Genomic DNA, 21372 nt, shown 5'->3' on the forward strand with positions numbered 1-21372 from the left:
CCCCCCCACAACTCACCCCCCCCCCCCACCCAACTCACCCCCCACCCCCCCCACCCCACCCCCCCCGCGCCTGCGCAGACTCCAGCGCTCGCCCTCCTCCCGTCCCCACCCCGACAGTGCGGAGCCTCTCAGCGCGCCTTTCATGCTGGTCGGCCATTAATTGGCCAGCCAGCGTGAAATCACGGTCAGGGGGCCGATCGCGGGTGGCGGGCCGTTTCACAGCCACTCCCGGGCCCATCCACCACGCCTGCCCGGCGACCCCCGAAAATCCCGCCCGTTATCAAGTTAAAAGCCAGTTTTTTGACCTACGGAGGAAAGGTTTGAAATTGATTTCGCATCCTAAACCTCAGTTCGAAGCACAGACAACTGCGATTGGGGAACGTGCTTGTGAAACGTTCCTCACTTTTCTTGCTGTCTGAACCACACCAAAATGTAACTGAGGGTGGAATTTGATTGCCAAGTATCGAGTGCTGAGCTCAGAGAGCCCAGGGAGGCAAGCACCATCTAGCTGATCTCGCTCTCTCTCTCTCTCTCTCTCTGTTTCTTCATGCTCTGGGCACCAGCTGTCTTCAGCAAGATAATCGCCAGAAATACATTTCCTGGCTTGCAAAACAGCTGCAAGTACATTCCAGTGTCATACTTTACCACGTTTACAAAACAGCGTGTTACCTCGCACTGAACGGTCACCCAGCATTATGAAATCCAAACACTGGGTATGTATAAGTTTCAAGGGTTCCTTTCTCCACCCCCCCCACCAACACACATCAATGTATATATGAAAAAAATTGCAAACATTACAATTATCATTTTTCTTCCTCACTGGCTTTCCTTTGACTATTTTTGGTCAAACATAGAGCGCTGATTATATTATCAGGGAAACTAGCTGGGTGCAGTTACTAAGCTGCTTGGGTGAGGTTTTGACTTCTGCTGTGTCTGTTAATTCAGCTCTCACACCATCAAACTTCAAGCTAGGCAATCTAATGATGTTATCATGCTACCACCGAGGGAGTGCTACACCGTCGGAGGTGCCATCTTTTGCATGAGACATTAAACTGCCACCACCCATCTGCCTCTCAGGTGAAGGTAAAAGATCCCCTGGCTCTATTTCAAGGAAGAGCATGGGAGCTCTCTCTGGTGTCCTGGCCAACACTTATCTCTCAACCAACATCGCTAGAGCTAATTATCTGCTCATTATCACATTGCTTGTCATGAAGAGATATTAATGTCTATAATGTTATTGGAAATTATTGTTAAATTGGAATTGTAGTAGGCTCTGTGTCTATGTGTGCCTGTGTGTGTCTTAATTGGATTAAAGCCAGCTAGTCTGGGTGCTTTGATGGATAGTAGTTTTGAGATGTTAATTGGATAAACGTAAGGAGGAGAAGGGAAAGTGCAGATTTTCATTTGTTGAATAAACCATTAAAATGGGTAAAATTTTGCACCTAGCTGGGAGACACCAATCAATGTGTTTAAATTACTAATAAAATTGGAGGACTGAAGGGGTATTATTATTAGGAGAAGTAAAATTAAAAACCTAGTAATACGATGGAAAATTTACATTCAAAGGAAAAGCTAGGTATAAACAAAAGGATTTTGTGTGTAAGTCAGGGGCATTTAAGATCTAACCAGCCTGTAAGCCCACAACTGCGTCTACAAAGGAAACAAACTGCAAGGAACCTCATTTTGAATTCGTAAGGTCAAATGTGCTTTGCCTGGTATCTATTTAAAGTCTATGGGTAACTGTTGCCTTGCTGAAGATTTACCTGGGAGTGATTAATTTGGAGATTTGTTTAACAGCTGTTATGGTAGTAATTTCTAGAAATGTGTATGTGTTTAATTTGTTGTTTAAATGTTTAATTTAGTTTTAAGAAAAAGACCTCTTGAGGCTTGGTGGTCTTATTCCTGAATTCAGAGCTGTATCTCAAACATACCAATTGAAAATATAGGTTATGATATTTGTTCAAGTTTCCCTCTGGGATTTAAACAACTCAGCCTTTACCAACTGCTGTGTCACAACACCACTGTTCGTGGGATCTTGCTGTGTGCAAGTTGGTTGCTGCGTTTCCTTCAACTACACTTTTAAAAAAATACTTGATTGGCTGTAAAGCACTTTGAAACATCCTGTGGTCATGATATAACAGCAAGTTCTTTTGCATTTTTAAATCAGCCTCCAACATTTTAATTAAAATCTTTTTCTCTAAAAAGGATGGAGGAAGACGCCAAGTGTGAACCTTGGCCTGTGTTCAGTTAACTGAGCTCACCTGGTGAGGATTGGCCTCAATGGGTGTCACTGGGTAGTGAGTAGGACTATGGTGGATAATCTTTCCCTGTCCTACTGCCACCCAACTGTTAACCTACTGGGGCATTAAATCATAGTACAAAATGGGTGATAGTGAATCTTAGTCAAACGAAAAACTAAATCAAGGTGAAGTAAAAAGACAAGTTTCCAATTCATTCTGCTCTGCCTGCCCAGACAAATGTTGACCCTGTTGTACCACATGAGCTGTGTAATTACTCACTGGGTCACTGGGTGGAGCTGGTCTCCCACAGGGTCTTGATGACCAGGGTCAATGCATGAATGACAATCTAGAGGGGTCTGATTGGGCAGTAAGAGAAGGTCTACATCTTGTTTTGGTACTCATTGCATAATACTACTTTAAATTAAAGATAATAAAGATTGAACTGAGGGGCCAGTAGAAAGCAGAAGTAAAATGTCACAGTGTAGACTGGAGTAAACAGAATCTAATCTCAATAATGCATCAATGCTCTGCTTTGCTATTAATCTCCATCTCATCTTTTGCTGATTCTTTTTTTCTCGGCTATTTTCTGTCTGTTTCTCTACCTAGCTCTCCCTCTCCTTCGTTCTTGTCCACCTTCTGTCTATTTTTCAGCATGTTTCTCTGACAGCTCTGTCTTTGTATTTGCCTCACTTCGTCTGTCTGTGTCTATCTGCCTTTTCCTTGATATGCCTAGCACTGTTTTTATTTCTCAATCATTCCCTCCCTAGAAGTTTGATTGTTTGTTTTTTAAAACATTTTTAATGTGCATTTGCAATTTTTGAAGCCATGATACGCATTAGACCACATCTGTACATTCATTTTACCAATTTTGAATTTAATCACTAACTTATTTGCATACAAGAATCCAAGCCCACTGTATCAGAAATAGTGTGGCCATTGTTTGGTTCCTTTCTTAGTATCTTTTGGTTTTCCCTTTCCTCCAGAATGCCTTCTGTGATTTAAAAATAAACAGGTGACCCCATTTCCCTTGTGAATATTGTCCTCTCTGGTTTCCCAGTCACATTCCTCCATCCCAATAGCCCCAACATCCATTCCCCAGAGCCGAGAGAAATGTGTCTTTCTACAGTATTAACCCTTTGAAGGTGCACGGATTCTGCGACGGGCATTTCACACACGTCTCCAGGTCAAGAGTGCAAGCGAGAGGTAGGCACCTGGTAAAATGCACAACTGCCCATTCCAACCTGCTCCCAGTATCTGCTTCCCATTTATTTTCTCAGGACGTGGACATCTGTTGCCCTGAGAAGGTTTTGGTTCTTCAGATAAGACCATTGTTAGTAGGATCTGAGCCGGTTGATGAAGCAGAAAATCAAGGCACAGAGCTTTTCTTAATTGAGAGAGTTTATTGACTTGTTCAGTCTCACATCTGTCCTCCCACATGCCCAGTGTCCCAGCTATACCCTATTTATATGTGACCCAGTGAGCCCTCTTATCCCGCCCGTGGATGAGGTTTTTACAAATGTCCTACCCGCCTGCCCATTGCGCCTGTGCGCAGATCTGAAGATTGCACGTGCGCCAAAAAACTGGTGTCGATTGGTGAGTCAAGGGCCTTAAGAGGCCTGTTAATTAATGGCGGGCGTGCATCGGACATCATTGCACACCCGCCCAGCAATGTATTGCGGGATAGGAGGATGCTTGCCCGGTGTCACGGTGCCACCCCTGCATGCCAGTGGGAAAATTCTGCCCGAAGTAATTTGACAAGACATTAATAATCATGGCCCTATTTCATAAACAAGCAGGCGACTTATCACTAGTGTCCTGGGCAATATTTATTTGTCAATCAACATCATGAAGACAGATGACCTGGTCATCCATTGCTGTTTCTAGGAGCTTACTACCTGCAAATTGGCTCCGGCGTTTCCTACATCACAACAATGACTAAGCCGATGCTGCCAGACCTGCTGAGTTTTTCCAGGTAATTCTGTTTTTGTTTTGGATTTCCAGCATCCGCAGTTTTTTTGTTTTTAACTTCAAAAGTACTTCATTGGCTATAAAGCAGTTTTGGACATCCTGAGGTCATGACAGAGTTTAATTAACATGAGCCAATTTTGCTTAAAAAAATAACATGTTGAAGAGCTGCGTCCTTTTAACCACATCATGCTCTACCTAATAGGCTACTACCGCATCCTGTACTGTGGGCTTATATTCTACATTCATAACAACTCTGGTTAGCTTTAAAAAAAAGGGACATGGCCGCTTTAAAGCGTCTCTTGTGCTATTCAAAGTCTGTAATTATCTGACCAGAAATTCACTGAAGATTTGGTGAAACAGGTTGGGGCAAGGATAGGAGGGGTGGGGTGCGCGATTAAATGTTACAAAGGCCATGAAAGCTCTGCACCAAATATAAGCAATGAGGGCATCAACACTATCTCAGAGAGGACTCACAGTAGTCAGTTGAGTGTTGCCGCGCATTGTTTTGATGCAAGCGTGTACGGGCAGAGCACTGACAGAGATGCTATCAATTCACTTCCACAGCAAAAGCTTGCATCTAAGCCTCTCGTCTTCTAACAGCACCACCCTGCCTGCCTGTCTGTCTGTCTCTCTCCCTCCCTCCCTCTCTCTCTCTCTCTTTCTTCTCAACCTGTGCTTTGCAGCTTGCAAGTCAGCCCTTTGAGGGAAGGCTAAATGTATCTGACAGGAAACTGCTTCACTCATCAGCATTCAACAGATTCTGCACTCAAAGGGAATGTCTGTTTTTCAGATTTCCGTTGCATGCAAATGCTTTTTGATTACATAAATGTAAATTTAGCACTGAAACCATTACCTTCCCATTTAGCACGAAACCATTACCTTCACCCATCAATTCTCTCCTCTCCTGAAGCTGCTGACTAATTGTAAGGGGCAATTGATAAAAAGAAAGACTTGCCTTTGTATAGCGCTCAGGACATCGTAAAGTACACAACAGCGTTTGAAGAATGGTCACTGTTGTAATTTTGGGAAAGATGAGAGCCAATTTGCTCACAGTAAGGTCCTACAAACAGCAATGTGATAATAGCGAGATGATTTGTTACATGAACTAACAACACAAAATGCTGGAAATAAACAGCAGGTCAGGCAGCATCCACGGAGACAGCAATGGAATCCGATGAATGATCATCGACTAAAACACTGACTGTTTTTCTCACCACAGATGCTGCCTGACCTGTTGAGTATTTCCAGCATTTATTTCACATCTCCAGAACAAAAGGACACAGGCAGTGTTCATGGTAGTGGTAAGGGCTAAAGGAGGTGCTGATTGCGGCAAAGGTAAGAAAACAGAATGTGATAATAGCAGGACAAGGGTAAGCACTCTGAAAAAAACAACATGAACAAGTAACAGATGGTCCTTATGGGGGTGAGTGGGGGAAGGGCCGGTGGTGAAGAATAAAGGATCGAAAGGGGTATAAAAAGGGGATAAAACAATGAATAAATGAATAAAAATAAAAACAAATAAAAATAAGTGGATAAAAAATAAAAATGAATTTTGAAATAAGGGATAAAAAAGGGGTGAAGAAAGAAGAGAGATTTCATGATCTGAAGCTGCTGTACTCAATGTTAAGCCCAGAAGGCTGTAAAGTGTCTAATCGGAAGGTGAGATGCTGTTCCTCTAGTCTGCGTTGAGCTTCACTGGAACATTGCAGCAGGCCAAGGACGGACATGTGGGCATGAGAGCGTTGAAATGGCAAGCGACAGGAAGGTCTGGGTCATGCTTGCGGACAGACCGAGTAGACCAAATTGAAGGAGGTGCAAGTGAAGTGCTGCTTCATCTGAAAGGAGTGTTTGGGCCCTTAGACAGGGAGAAGGTGAAGGGGCAGGTGTTGCCCCTTCTGCAATTGTATGTGAAAGGGATCAAGTGTTGGGGGCGATAGAGGAATAGACCAGGGTGTCCTGGAGGGAACACCTCCATAACATAAGGAATACTGACGGGGGTGAGGGGTGGATATGTTTGGTGGTGGCATCATGCTGGAGTTGGTGAAAATGGCTGGGGATGATCCTTTGAATGCGGAGACTGGTAGGGTGAAAAGTGAGGACAAGGGGAACCCTATCATGGTTCTGGGAGGGAGGGGAAGGCATGAGGGCAGAGGCGCGGGAGATGGGTCGGACACGGTTGAGGGCCCTGTCAACCACAGTGGGTGGGAAACCTCGGTTAAAGAAGAAGGAAGACATGTCAGAAGTACCATTTTGGAAAGTGGCATCATCGGAATGGATGCAACGGAGGCGAAGGAACTGAAAGAATGGGATGGAGTCCTTACAGGAAGCAGGATGTGAGGAACTGTAGTCAAGGTAGCTGTGGGAGTCAGTGGACTTGTAATGAACATTGGTGGACAGTCTATCACCAGAAATGGAAACAGATAAGTCGAGTAAGGGAAGGGAAGTGTCAGAGATGGTAAAGGTGATGGAGGGGTGGAAATTGGAAGCAAAATTGATAAATTTTTCCAGGTCCAGACGAGAGCATGAAGCGGCACTGAAACAGTCATCGATGTACTGAAGAAAGAATTATGGGAGGGGGCCTGAGTAGGACTGGAACAAGGAATGTTCCAAACACGCCATAAAGAGACAGGCATAACTGGGGCCCATGCGGGTACCCATAGCCACATCTTTTATTTGGAGGAAGTGAGGCAAGTTTAAGGAGAAATTGTTCAGTGAGAGAACAAGTTCAGCCAGGTGGAGGAGAATGGTGGTGGATGGGATTGTTTGCGTCTCTGTTCAAGGAAGAGGCGGAGAGCCCTTAGACATCCTGGTGGGGCTTGGAGGTGTAGAGGGATTGGACATCCATGGTAAAAGAGCTGCTGCTGTTGCTGTGGATCTCAGTGGATCGAGCAGATTTGGAGAAAATAATTTGTGACAACATAGGGAGCTAGGTAAGTGATTGGTTGGTGAGTAATTTACTTGTTTTACTTGCTTTGCTTATTTATCTTTTAATACTGGTACAATTTATTGGTAACTGTAAGGTTGTCTTCATAATAAGATTAATTTATATTAAGTAGTGTTTCAAATATAAGAAGTAAAGTAACATCTCTAGTATATATTTAATATTCTTTAAATCAGAGTAAGTAAAAGTAAATGGATTTAAGGGTAAGGGCAGCTCAGCTACGTTGAATGCTCCTCCTGTGCAATGTGGGAAGTCAGCGACACTTCCAATGTCAAGGGCGACCACATGTGCAGGAAGTGTCTCCAGCTGCAGCTACTCGAAATTTGCGTCTCGGAGCTGGGGCTGAGATTTTCGTGGATAGCATGTACAGTGAGGTGGTCACACTGCAGGTAAAGGATGCACAGGCAGAAAGGGGATAGGTGACCATCGCCCCCAGCAGTATCCAAAATGGAAAATCTATTTGAGAGGGAGATGGACCCAGGGGACTCACGCACTACTTGCCTAGTGTTTTTATTGCTGGGTGCGATAGCTTCTCGGGAGTGCAGCAAGAGCCAAGTCCGCAGCACCACGAGTGGGCGGGTGGGAGGGGGGGCAAGAAAAGGAGTGGGAGAACAATAATGATAGGGGATTCTGTTGTAAAGGGAACAGAAAGCCACAGATGTGACACCAGGATGGTATGTTGCCTCCCTGGTGCCAGGGTCAAGGATGTCACTGAGCGGCTGAAGAACATTCTGAAGGGGGAGGGTGAACAGCCAGAGGTCCATATCGGTATCAACAACTTAGGGAGAAAGAGGGATGAGGTCCTGCAAGCAGAATATAGGGAGCTAGGAATAAATTTTAAAAAGCAGGGCCTCAGAGGTAGTAATCTCAGGATTACTCCCAGTGCCACGTGCTAACAAAATCAGGAATAGGAGAATATACCTATTGTATATGTGGCTGGAGAGATGGTGTAGGAGGGAGGGATTTAGATTCCTGAGGCATTGGGACAGATTCTGGGGAAGATGGGACATGTACAAGCTGGACGGGTTCTGCCCTGCAGGACTGGGATCAATATCCTCACAGGGGTAATCACTAGTATTGTGGGAGGGTTTAAACTAGAGTGGCAGGGGGATGGGAACCTGAGCAGGGAGGCATAAGAGAGGGAAACAAAGATAGAAATGAAGGACAGAAAAGTTGAAAGCAAAAGTGGAAGGCAAAAGGAACAAGGGCTAGCAGCAAATAATACAAAAAAAAATATGTAAAAATGTTAAAAAGGCAAATCTAAAGGCACAGTATCTGAATGCATGGAGCATTCACAATAAGGTAGACAAATTAACAGCTCAAATAGATGTAAATGGGCGTGACATGATTGCGATTACAGAAACATGGCTGCAGGGTGACTAAGATTGCGAACTGAATATCCAAGGGTATTTGACATTTAGGAAGGACAGGCAAAAAGGAAAAGGAGGTGTGGTGGCATTGTTAGTTAAGGATGAAATCAGTGCAATAATGAGAAAGGATATCGGCACAGAAAATCTAGATGTAGAATCAGTCTGGGTGGAGCTGGGAAGCAACATGGGGTGGAAAACATTAGTGGGAGTTGCCTATAAGTCTCCAAACAGTACTGGTAAGGTAGGGGACAGCATTAAACAGGAAATTAGAGATGCACATAACAAGGGTTGCCACAGTAATCATGGGTGACTTTAATCTATATAAAGACTGGGCAAACCAAATTAGCAATAATACTGCCGCAGATGAATTTCTGGAGTGTGTACGAGATGGTTTTTTTTAGACCAGTGTGTTGAGGAACCAACAAGGGAACAGGCTATCCTAGGTTTGGTAATGTGCAATGAGAAGGGGTTAATTAATAATCTTGTTGTACATGGTCCTTTAGGGAAGGGTGACCATAACAGGATAGAATTCTTCATTAGGTTGGAAAATGAAGTAGTCCAATCCGAAACAATGGTCCTAAATCTAAACAAAGGAAACTAAGAAGGCATGAGGGGTGAGTTGGCTACGATAGATTGGGGAACTTCATTAGAAGGCATGATGATGGATAGGCAATGACTAATATTTAAGGAACGAAAGCATGCAACAATGGTACAAAAACACAACAGGTAAAACAGCCCAACTATGGCGAACAAAAGAAATTAAGGATAGTATTAGATCCAAAGAGGAATCATATAAAGTTGCTACAAAAAGTAGTAAGCCTGAGGATTGGAAGCAGTTTAGAATTCAGAAAAGGAGGACTAAGATTGATTAAGAGGGGAAAAATAGAGTATGAGAGTAAACTTGCAAGGAGTAGAAAAGTGGACTGTAAAAGTTTCTATAAGTATGTAAAAACAAAAAGATTACTGAAGGCAAATGTACAACTCTTACAGTCCAAAATTGGAGAATTTATAATGGAGTACCAGGAAATGGCATAGCAATTCAACAACTACTATAGTTCTATCTTCAGGGAAGAAGACACAAATAACTTGCCAGAAATGCTAGGGAACCAAGGGTCTAATGAGAAGGAGGAATTGAAAGAAATTAGCCTTTGTTAAAAAAATAGTGCTGGAGAAGTTAATGAGACTGACTGAAAGCAAATAAATCCCCAGGGCCCGATAATCTATGTCCCAGTCTACTAAAGGAGGTGGCCATGGAAATAGTGGATGTGTTGGTTGTCATCTTCCAAAATTCTGAAGATTCTGGAACAGTCCTGGCAGATAGGAGGATGGTAAATGTAACCCCGCTATTTAAAAAAGGAGGGAGGGAGAAAACAGCAAATTACAGACCAGCTAGCCTAACATCAGTAGTAAGGAAAATGCTGGAATCTACTATAAAGGGTGTGATAATAGGACACTTAGAAAATATCAATGGGATTAGACAAAGTCAACATGGATTTATGAAAGGGAACTCATGTTTGACAAACCTACTGGAGTTTTCTGAGGATGTAACTAGCAGAAAAGATAAGGAAGAACCTGTGGCTGTGGTGTATTTGGATTTTCAGAAAGCTTTTGATGAAGTCCCACATAAGAGGTTAGTGTGCAAAATTAAAGCACATGGGATTAGGGATCATATATTGGCATGGATTCAGAATTGGTTAACAGACAGGAAACAGAGTAAAAATAAATGGGTCTTTTTCAGAGAGCCGGGCGGTGACTAGTGGGGTACAGCAGGGATCAGTGCTTATGCCCCAGCAATTCACAATATATATCAATGACTTAGATGAGGGAACCAAATGTAATATTTCCAAGTCTGATGATGACACAAAACTAGGTGGGAATGTGAGTGGTGAGGAGGATGTTAAGAAGCTTCATGGTGATTTAGACAAGTTAAGTGAGTGCGCAAATACATGGCAGATGCAATATAATGTAGATAAGTGTGAAGCTATCTACTTCGGTAGGGTAAACAGAATGGCAGAGTATTATTTAAATGGTGATAGATTGGGAAATATTGATGCACAAAGGGACCTGGGTGTCCTTGTACACCAGTCACTGAAAGCAAGCATGCAGGTACAGCAAGTAGTTCAGACTGCAAATGATATGTTGACCTTCATTGTAAGAGTACAGGAGCAAGGATGTCTTGCTGCAGCTGTACAGGGCCTTGGTGAGACCATACCTGGAGTATTGTGTGCAGTTTTGGTCTCCTTACCTAAGAAAGGATATACTTGCCATAGAAGAAGCGCAGCAAAGGTTCACCAGACTGATTCCTGGGATGAATATCATATGAGGACAGATTGGGTCGATTAGGCCAATATTCAGTGGAGCTTAGAAGAATGAGAGGGGATCTCATTGAAATGTATAAAATTCTGACAGGGCTGGACAGACTGGATGTAGGGATGATGTTTCCCCTGGCTGGCGAACAAGGGGTCACAGCCTGGGGATACAGGGTAGCTCACTCAGGACTGAGTTGAGGAGAAATTTCTTCTCTTAGAGGGTGGTGAACTTGTGGAATTCTCTACCACAGAAGGCTGTGGAGGCCAAGTCACTATTTAAGAAGAAAATAGAAAGATTTCTAGACACTAAAAGTGTCAAGGGGTATGGGAGAGAGCGGGAGTATGATGTTGAGATAGAGGATCAGCCATGATTGAATGGCGGAGCAGGCTCCAAGAGCTGAATGACCTACTTCTGTTCCTATTTTCTACATTTCTATGTTTCATTGAATGTAAAGCTCATTCGCTGAAAGGCATTGTGTAATTGTAAGTCTTTCTTTCTTGTATCCATTGGGGTATCAAAAGGTGTTTCTGTACATGACTTATTGAGATCTCACAAGTAAGGGAATAAAAACTGATTCAAAATGATATTGGAATTTTTTTTTCCATTGCGGTTCACACTCTCTGCCTTCCTCTTTCCCTTTGTTGAACTTAACCCCGCCCTACCCAAAACTCACAATGATGGATGTTGCAACAATGGTTGCCAAGGCGTGGTGACAGAACTGACTTTCTCATAGAACATCACCAGATGTTTGTATGGTCCCCTGACATTGCTGAAAGCCTGTAAGAATACTGGTCAGTGGTAAACCTCCCCAAATCTGTTTTGTGCTTCTGGATTCCAGCATGGAGCTGAGACAAGGGAGGCTTCTTTAGGGACATGGCAGACAGGTTCTTTTTGAGAATGACCTACTAGAGTACGCCTTTTCCAACCTGGTTACAAGTATATGGAACACAGTGACTGGAGCATTTCATTCCTCTGCCTGCACCCCATCAATACCATGGTGATGGCTGCCATTGTGGTTTTTATTTGCATATTTGAAAGAACATTCTTGGCTACCTTTCACCTTGCAGCTAACGCAATGCCTACTCTTTAACCCAAAAGCCCTGACCAGGTTCTCAATTAATTGTGATAGAGCTCAGTTACGCCAGACTGGCTGAACATCACCGCATACCCTGTTTGTATGATTATTTTTCCAGAAGGCGTAGAACTTTAGCATTGCTGACATCTAAAAACAAAGAATCTGCATTCATATAAGTGCTTTTCACCACCTCAAGACGTACTTTTGAACTATTCACAAACAACAAGAACCCACAAACAACAGCGTGATAATGACCAAAATGTTTTTAGTTGTTGGCTGAGGGATAGATATCAGTCAGGACAGTGGCGGTGGTGGGGTGGGAGGAGGGTGGGGTGGGGGGGGGGGTGGGGGGGGCGGGTGCGGGCGGGGTGGACTCCCTTGATCTTCTACGAAATAGTGCTGTCCACTTGGAAGTACAGATGGGGCCTTGGCTTCACAGATGGCACCTACAACAATTCAGCCCTCCCTCACTATGCACTGAAAGGTCAGTCTAGGTTCTATGGGTTTGATCCCATAACCTTCAGATTGAAGAGGTAAGAGTGTCTTCCACCGAGAGAACCTCCTCCCAGTGGCCAATCTGTGTGATCCTAGACCCTACACAGTGGTTCAAAGATCATTAAGGCTAAGCCCAATTCTTAGCTGAAGCTCATATCCCTGCACTTTCCTCAGGAGTCACTGGGTGATGATCAAGAGCAGGAACCATTGTTGAATTCATTTCCCACCCTAGGCCAGAGGCATTGAAGCCAATTAAGCCCTACTCAACAATCAACCAACCACCACTCCTGTCCCAGCTGAGAGCAGTAATGTTTAGGACTCCAGGGAAACTCCGTCCCATCTGTATACCACTGTGCTGCCACCTCTGCTGCGTATGTCCTGCTGGTGGGTCAGGACATACCCAGGGATGATGATGGCGGTGTCTAGGACATAGTCTATAAAGGTATTATTCAGTGAGTATGACGATATCAGGCTGTTGCTTGATTTAGCCTATGGGACAGCTCTCCCAATTTTGGCACAAGCCCCCAGATGTTAGTATGGAGGACTTTCAGGGTGACAGGGCTGGGTTTGCCATTGTTGTTTCCAGTGCCTAGGCCAATGCCAGGTGACCTGTCCTGTTTCATTCCTTTTAGACTTTGTACTGTTTTGATGCAATTGAGTGGCTTGCTAGGCTATTTCAAGAAGGCATTTGAGAGTCAACCACATTGCTGTGGGTTTGGAGTCACATTTAGGCCAGACCAGGTAAGGCTGGCAGATTTGTTTCCCTAAATGGCATCAGTGAACCAGATGTGTTTTTTGTTCACGACAATCAACAATGCTTTTATGTTCACCATTACTGAGACTAGCTTTTAAATTCCAGATATATTAATTGAACTTAAATTCCACCAGCTACCTTGGTGGGATTTGAACCTGTATCCCCAGAGCATTAACCTGGGCCTCAGGAGTACTAGTCCAGTGACAATACCGCTACACCATCACCTCACCTCGCCTCACTCCTCCCCAACCCCCATCTTTTACATCTACCCAAGAAGGCAGACTATGTTCAATGTCTCACCCGAAAGGCGGCACCTTTGATCGTGCAGCACTCTCTTGGTTCCAAATTTTTGTGCTCAAGTCCCATGTGGGACTCTGAACCTCTAACCGTTAACTCAGAGGAGAGTCTGCTACCCACAGAGCCACAATGGGGGATACACAGTAGGGGAAATTGAACCTAGGATTTCTATGTTTCTGTGGTACAGTACAATTCTTGGCTGTATTATTTAATCTTAGTATGTAGCAGTCCTCCTTACAATTAATATCATTTAGCTTTGTACAAAGAGAATTCTCAGTCCGCTATCTGAATTATTGCCCATTTATCCACTTTACCCCAGATAAACATCTGAAATTATTTTTTTGCTTGAGTTCAGGGTGACCCTGTCACTTTCCTCTTGGCAAGGTAGTGTTTCCGCTCTTGCTCAGCATATTCCCTGAGCTTGAGAGTGTGTGGCACGGGTTAAACCCTGCACACAAACCCAGGTCATCTTATTGTCTTGCATCATATATCATCTTAAAAACAAAGAAAAAAATGGAATTTATTTGGTCTGGTTAAGGCTGGAGGAGTGGTGAGCTGCACTGAGGGTTGGCCGTATCCTGTGTACAATGGTCTGTTGCATTCACACTTTCCCTGCTATAACTCTATATTTAGATCTAAGTTGAAAGCCAACGCCTCCTTCATGGCAAACATCCACATTTTAGCTTCCTCTCCAGCACCTCCCTCCATCACACCATCTGCAGTGACTATTTTGGTTACAAAATGTTACCAGCTTATAAAATATTTCTACTAAAATACTTCATTTTATTTTTACTGAGGGTGAGACTCCTTTTAGAGACATGTAGAAGGAGTTGAGCTGTTGGCCTGCGCCCAAGGCTTCTACCAATGCTTTTCTGTAACTGGCCCTTACCCAGATGGAGTTACCAACTCTGGTTGGACTTATTCCTGGAGGCTTCAGCGCCTGACCTCCCAACTCAAACTACCTGCCCAACATGTCCTCAGAAGGCATCATCTTCCCAGCTCCACTGGAATGCAAACGCTATTCCCCATGCGTGATCCTTGACTGTCGGCCAAACTATTTTTGTACCCATATCCTATATTGTTTATAATGAATAAACTGAAGTGTCCATAGAAAACATTTTTTTTTAATTCGCCTATGATGTCCACAACATTCTTCTTTAAGTCCTGGAGACTCCTGGGCAATCCTGGAGAGTTGGCAACCCCATTTGAAGATGTAAACTTGAAGCACCATTGTGTATGTTTCATTCACTGCAGTTTGTTCATATGCCCTCTGTGATTTTATGTCATTTTGATTCATGCCTTCACTATCTCTAGATTTGACTATTCCAACACACCCCTGGCTGGTAACCACACCCTACCCTCCGTACAATTAAGGTTGTCCAAAAGTTAGCTGCCCGTGTCTTAACTCACAGTTAGTTCCATTTCCCTATCACTCCTGGACTCGCTGCCCCAGTCAAGGTCCCAGTCAAGCAATGTCTTGAACTTAAATTTCTCATCCTTATTTTCAGTTCCCTCCATGACCTTGCCCCTCCCTATCTTTGTAGGCTCCTCCAGCCCCACAGCCATCTGAGATATCTGCACTCCTCAAATTCTGGCCTCTTGAGCATCCCCAATTTTCATCATACGAACATACGTATGAACATATGAATTAGGGGCAGGAGTAGGCCATTCAGTCCCTCAAGCCTGCTCCCTCATTTGATAAGATCATGGCTGATCAGGTTGTGACCTCAATTCTGCTTTCCTGTCTATCCCCTATGCCCTTTTACCCCTTTTAATCAAGAATCTTTCTAACTCAGCTTTAAAAATATTCAATGATCCAGCCTCCACTGCTTCCTGGGGAAGAGAACTCCATAGGCTAATGACCCTCTGACAGAAAAAAAATTCTCCTCATCTCCGTCTTAAATGGGAGACCCCTTATTTTTAAACCATGTACCCTAGTTCTTGTCTCTCCCATAAGGGGAAACATCCTCTCAGCATCCGCCCTGTCAAGTCTCCTCGGGATCTTAATGTTTCAATAGGATCAGCTCTCATTCTCCTAAACTTCATTGGATACAATCCCAACCTGGTAAACCTTTCCTCTTCAGATAACCTCTTCATCCCAGGAATCAGTCGAGTGAACCTTCTTCGAACTGTTTCGAATGCAATTATACCCCTTCTTAAGGACTCCAGATGTGGTCTCACCAATGCCATATACAGTTGTAGCAAAATTTCCCCACTTTTATATTCCATTCCCTTTGCAATAAATGACAATATTCCATTTGCCTTCCTAATCGCTTGCTGCACCTGGATACTAATTTTTTGTGAATCATGTACCAGAACGCACAGATCCCTCTGTACTACAGAGTTCTGCAATTTCTCTCTATTTAAATAATATACTGCCTTTTAATTCTTTCTGCCAGAGTGGACAACCTCACCCTTTCCTTCATTATATGCCACCTGCCAAATTTTAGTCTACTTACTTAACCTATCTATGTCCCTTTTCAGACTCCTTATGTTGTCTTCACAACCTACTCTCCTATCTATCTTTGTGTCATCAGCAAATTTAGCAACCATACGTTTGGTCCCTTTATCCAAGGTCATTAATATAAATTGTAAAAATGTATAAAATAAATTGGCTGAGGCCCCAGCAACCATCCCTGTGACACAGCTTACCAATCCGCAAATGAGTCATTTATGCCTACTCTCTGCTTTCTGTTAGTTAATCATTCTGCTATCTATGCTGACATGTTACCCCCTACATCATGAGCTGTTATCTTGTGTAGTAATCTTTGATGTGGCACCTTATCAAATTCCTTTTGGAAATCTGAGCACACATCTACAGGTTCCCCATTATCCACATTACTTCTTACTTCCTCAAATAATTAGTCAATTTTAGTCAAACATGATTTCCCTTCCACAAAACCATGTTGACTCTGCCTAATTGCATTAAGATTTTCTAAGTGGCGAGCTATAACCTCCTTAATAATAGCTTCTAGCATTTTCTCTATGACTAACTGGCCTGTAGTTCCTGCTTTCTGTTTCCTTCCTTTCTTGAGAAGAAGAGTTACATTCACTATTTCCAATCTGATGGGACCTTTTAAGAATGTAGGGAATTTTGGAAAATTACAACCAATGCATCTATTATCTCAGCAGCCACTTATTTTAAGGCCTTAGGATGCAGTCCATTAGGCCCTGGGGTCTTGTCAGCCTTTAGTTCTAATAGTTTTCTCGGTACTCTTTCCCTCGTGATTGTCATTATTTTAAGTTCCTCGCTTCCTTTCACTTCTTGATTTACCACTCCACCCTTGGTGCCCATACATTGTGTTACCTAGGCCCCAAGCTGTGGAATTCCCTCCCTATACCTCTCTCCCTCTCTCTCCTCTTTTAAGGCACTCCTTAAAACCTACCACTTTGGCCAAGCTTTTGGTCATCAGAACTAGTATCTCCTTATGTGGCTTGGTGTCATACTTTGCTTTGTAATGCCCCTGGGGTGTTTTATTATGTTAAAGGTGCTATACAAATATAAGTTGTTGTTGTCTCAGCCATACACACTCTTTCATGTTGCAAATCGGATCCACACAATAATGAATTATCATCCACAAAGTGACTGCCTACAGCAGCTGGCAGAATTTAAATTCAGATAATAAATCTAGAATTATAAAGCGAGTCTCAGTAATGGTGACCATGGCAACTATTGCTGATTGTCATAAAAACCCATCTGGTTCACTAATGTCCTTTAGTGAAGGAAATCTGCTGTCCTTACCTGGTCTGGTCTATGTGTGACTCCAGACCCACAGCGACGTGGTTGGCTCTTAACTGCCCCTCTGAAATGGCCTAGCAAGCCACTCAGTTCAAGGGCAATTAGAGAAGGGCAACAAATGCTGGCCTTGCCAGTGACGCTGATATCCCATCAATAAAAAAAGCAAACCACAGCACCAATCTATAGTATAGTGGATCGCTTTATAGAGGATTTAAAAATATTCAAAAATTTCATGATAAAAAGCAAACCTGGGGCAAATTCAATAAAAGAAAAACACCCCTGGCTTCAAGTGAGGATCCTGATGGCGAGACTGCCTTTAATAAAATGCAATGTGTAGGACCTGGTCCTGGGGAAGAAGTGAATATTCCACTGATAGAAATATCTGTGAATTTCCTCTCCAACACTGAATGAATTAGAAATTCTATGTGGCCGATAGAATTTTGCTTTCCTGATATGAATAAAAGGCTGCAGATTACTTTGAGGAATATGAATGGGAGCTATTTAAAGAGACACTCTAAATTCTAAAGAGCGTCCATCGGACACAAAACCCTTCTCTGATATCACGCATCCAACACAGTCCATCTTTATCATGTCACATGCAGAGGGGAAAGAAAACAAGTGAATGTTTCTCATTTGCTGAAAGATTATTTGTTGCTGGGGAAATGTCTTTGCAAACCTTCCCCTGATGTCTGTATATTAGCAACGCACATGAACAACAGCTACAACCTGCATTTATGTTGCGCCTTTAGTGTAGTAAACCGACTCAAGGCCCTTCACAGGAGCTTTATCAAACAAAAATGAAGCTGCTGCTCTTTTTATTAACTAAACCTCTTTGAAGGAAATTATGTACATGGACTCCCCAGGTAGCCCAGCTGGTAACTGTGTTGCCACATGTGGCGTGGTGAGCCACTTATCCCTAGTTAGATCCCAGTCAGTTAATCTCAACTGGGCTGTCGGTGGGAATGTTACAATCGATGTCAGCCTCGCTGACTCAGAGAGGAGTCAAATTGGTCGAGGTTCCCATTCCTGACCACTGTCCACCACAAACGCTGGGAGGGTGGGATCTAATTGTCTGTGATGCTCGCCACGATTTGTAAGTCTGCTGACATTCACACATGATGAATGGGCATTTGTTCTGTCACTACCCAGACCAGATATGGTGCTGTGACCACTGATCCAAGTAAGATGATCAAATCCAGTCCAGACTGAAAAGGAAAGGACTTGCAACTTTCATAGCACCTTCCATGACCTCCGCTCATCCCAAAAAATTTTGCAGCCAATTAAGTATTTTTGAAGTGCAGTCACTGTGGTAATGCAGGAAATGTGGCAGCCACCAACTGCAATATCATAACGAGCGGCTAATTTTTTTTTAGAGTTGTTAGTTGAGGGATAAATGTTGACCAAGGCGCCAGGGAGAAATCCCATGCTCTTTGAAATAGTGCCATGGGATCTTGCAGGCAGACGGGGCCTCGGTTTAACATTGGATCTAAAAGATAGCACCTCCGACAGTGCAGCACTCCCTCAGTACCGCACTGCAGTGTCAACCTTGATTTTGTGCTGAAGTCCCTGGATTGTCACTTGGAACTGCAACCTACTGATTCCAAGACATACATACTACCCACTGAGCCACAGCCCCACAGGTTACTGATTTACCCTGCGAATAACAAAAAAGTTGCAGCTCGGCCAAGACGCACCACTGTCCTGAGGGCTTGTTGGTTCCAGCTTTTTAATTCAGGAATGTGCGTGTTTAAGGAATGGGTTTAATTGCTCAAAGGAACCATCATGGAGTAAAGCAAAGAAACTGCGTTGTCAGCTCCTCACGTGGCAGAGTGGGTGCAGGCAATAGCCAATGTAGGTCCGATTGTGTCAGGGCCAGCTGATCTTAGACGTGACAATTGGGCGCAAGACTGCTATCCAGTGACACAAGGCTGGGAACTGCATACATGGCCGGGCTTTTGAGAGACAGCATTGAGGCGCCGGGCTAAGTTTCCCTGCCCCGCGGTTGTGCGCTTGGAGGCAGGGGGACTAGGAAAATCGTGGGGGAACCAAGTTGGGAGGGGAGTCCCGCCACCAGGAAGGTTTCCCAGGGGCAGCCTGGGAAATGGACCGTAAAAGTGGGTAGTCAATTTGCACATTTAAGGCCCCAATTGGGAGCGATTTAGAGGCCTTGCTGCCATTTTGCTGGCGGTGGAACAACCCTCTTCCCACAAGCGGAGGCCACCAGCTTTCTGAAGGCAGCCTGTCAGTGGCAGGTAGGCTGAGAAGCCTTCAGAGCAAGAGGCTTCATTCAATACGAAAGGCGCTGTGTTAATAAACAGCCCCAGCTGCGGCAGGGCCTGTAACTGTGGGGGGCTGTCCCCCATCTGTCCAATGGTGCTAACCTTTTTTTTTGGCCCTTCTTGTATGTGCGCAGTGTGTTCTTGATTGTGGCCAGCAACTAGGAATGGAGGTGCCCTCGTGCCTCCCTACATACTTCAGCAGTGCTGACATCTGACAGTGGGGCTGCGATCTTTCAGCGCTGGAGGGTCTCCTCTTGGCCCTCCAAGCTCGGGAGCCCATCTGCCATCCTTCATTGGACAGCGAGTGAGGAGACAGCCAATTAGAGGGGGCCGCCTCTGGGAAAATGGCTCCACACTCCTGGCTCCCGCTGGCGGACATCCATCTGGTTCTAGCTTCAGTGTCCTGAATCCCATGGGAAAATTCTGCCCCCCCCCAACCCCCCACCCCACCCCAGTCCCTGGTCACCTGACTTGCTGACTCTGCCTGTTTGGATCACACGTGGAGAATGTGACTCAGCCACCCAGATGAGAAGGGTTCATTGTTGCTCTGTGCTATGCGAGCTGATCTTGGCTGGGACAATGATTAGGGTCGTTCCTACGTGCCAACCTAGAAAACTCAACAACACTCATGGCCAGCTTCAAAAAGATCAGAGACTCAAAAAGCAGCCAACTGCTCAAGAACAGCTCTCAAATTGGTCTTTGGCCAAGGCCATGACTGAATAAGCTAAATTCCAATTTTACTACACTGGATTGCAAAATCTTTCCTCTGTCTTGGAGATCACATTTCACAACGTGGCCTATTATTGTAGGAAAACTGAACCTAAAACCCTTGCGTGCGACATGTGAGAGGATGTGAACACAGTGAGGGGTTGATTTTGACTTTAGGCAATGAAGGAAGGCAGCCAGTATCGACCCGGCCACCAGTTATAAACATTCCTCCCCGTTTTCGTTTCCATGGAAACGGACATCAGGTGATGAGTCTAGCAAGCAGTGGAGCATCATTTTAAGCTGTTGCCTAAAGTCAAGGTGACCTGAAGATGAGATGCAATGTGACCCTCTTTTAAGTTAAACTGCAGCTATGCCCAGGAGGGCTGTGTTTCCGGGTTAGCATTGCCAGTTTGAAGCCTCGCTCACCACCACGACAACACCGGCCTGCTGCTCATCATTTTCCATCCGTTAAAATGTTGACAAGTTAAACAATCTTATAAAGCCCTGTTGGTGCGCAATGATGATGGTTCTTGCGTATCGTTCTGGTCGGTTGGCCTGCACACTGTAGATAGTTCCCTTACCTAAGGAGCTCTTATTATCTTCTTTGAGATGCCAAAGCTGAGTGGATACAGCTGTATTCCAGACTCCCTTTCCACTATAAACAACTCTAATTTTTTTGACATCTGGATCAGGGCCTGGGGCAACGTGATGCAGGTGAAATCATTTTGGGTATAAAAGATAAATAAAGTGGCTCCACTTATATTTCTCATTACAATGCAGGAACACTCCCATTCACAGAATAAGGCACAATACCTGAAGAGTCATATGGACTCGAAACGTCAACTGTGTTCCTCTCCGCAGAGTTTTTCCAGCTATTTTTGTTTTTGTTTAAGGCATAATACCTGTTTGCTACAGGGATCCTTGCTCTGATTGGCAGATGTCTGACAATTTCAGCGGCTACCAGGAATCAGGCCAGATGTCTCTTTGCACTTCATTGTCTCCATAATGAGACCAGCAAGGGACCTACCCCAGGTACTGTCCCTCCAGAGTGCACAGCTCTTTGGCAGTGAAACTGTAAAATTTGCAACAGGGTGTAGGATGTATCATGTGGACTCCTTTCCCTTTGCCAATGAAATTTATTTTTCACATTACACTTTCAAAGTGTACTGGAAGTTATATTAACCCATCATAATATC

The 21372-nt window shown here is 44.1% G+C and overlaps 1 protein-coding gene across 1 annotated transcript in view; it reads right to left on the bottom strand.

Annotated features, from left to right (window-relative positions):
* The window catches only part of LOC121280943 (SH2 domain-containing protein 3C-like), a 156069-nt gene that overhangs the window by 106640 nt on the left and 28057 nt on the right, over positions 1-21372 (bottom strand). The gene's annotated exons all lie outside the window — the stretch shown is intronic.

Source organism: Carcharodon carcharias, chromosome 8 (assembly GCF_017639515.1).
Source record: "Carcharodon carcharias isolate sCarCar2 chromosome 8, sCarCar2.pri, whole genome shotgun sequence".
Classification (NCBI taxonomy): Eukaryota; Metazoa; Chordata; class Chondrichthyes; order Lamniformes; family Lamnidae; genus Carcharodon; species Carcharodon carcharias.